Source organism: Octodon degus, unplaced genomic scaffold (assembly GCF_000260255.1).
Source record: "Octodon degus isolate 3935 unplaced genomic scaffold, OctDeg1.0 scaffold00016, whole genome shotgun sequence".
In the NCBI taxonomy this organism is placed as follows: domain Eukaryota; kingdom Metazoa; phylum Chordata; class Mammalia; order Rodentia; family Octodontidae; genus Octodon; species Octodon degus.
Window position 1 is genome coordinate 1,021,419 of NW_004524592.1, and position 379 is coordinate 1,021,797.

The window sequence follows — 379 nt, forward strand, 5'->3', positions numbered from 1 at the left end:
GAAGTGGGACAGTTATGTCATGTGTATATATAATTTCTTTAGTACCGCCTGTACTGTCAGACAGTTTTCCAATTATTGCATTGTCTCTTCTGCAGTCCCTGAGCTCGAGTTGCATCCCATCTTTATCAATTCTCAGTCTTACTGTTCTAGACTTTCTGGTGGGTGTTTATCTGTATCTCACTGTAGTTTTGATTTGAATTGCCCTCAACTTAATGAGAGTGAGTATCTTTTCATACAGTTGTAGTTCACTTGAATATCTTCTTTTGGGGGTATCCCTGTGAAGTGCTAGATTTTAAATTGCTTGATTTGATTCCAAAGTTGATATTCTTTTTTTCTTGTTATTTTACATTTTTACATACATCATGAAAGAAATAAAGCT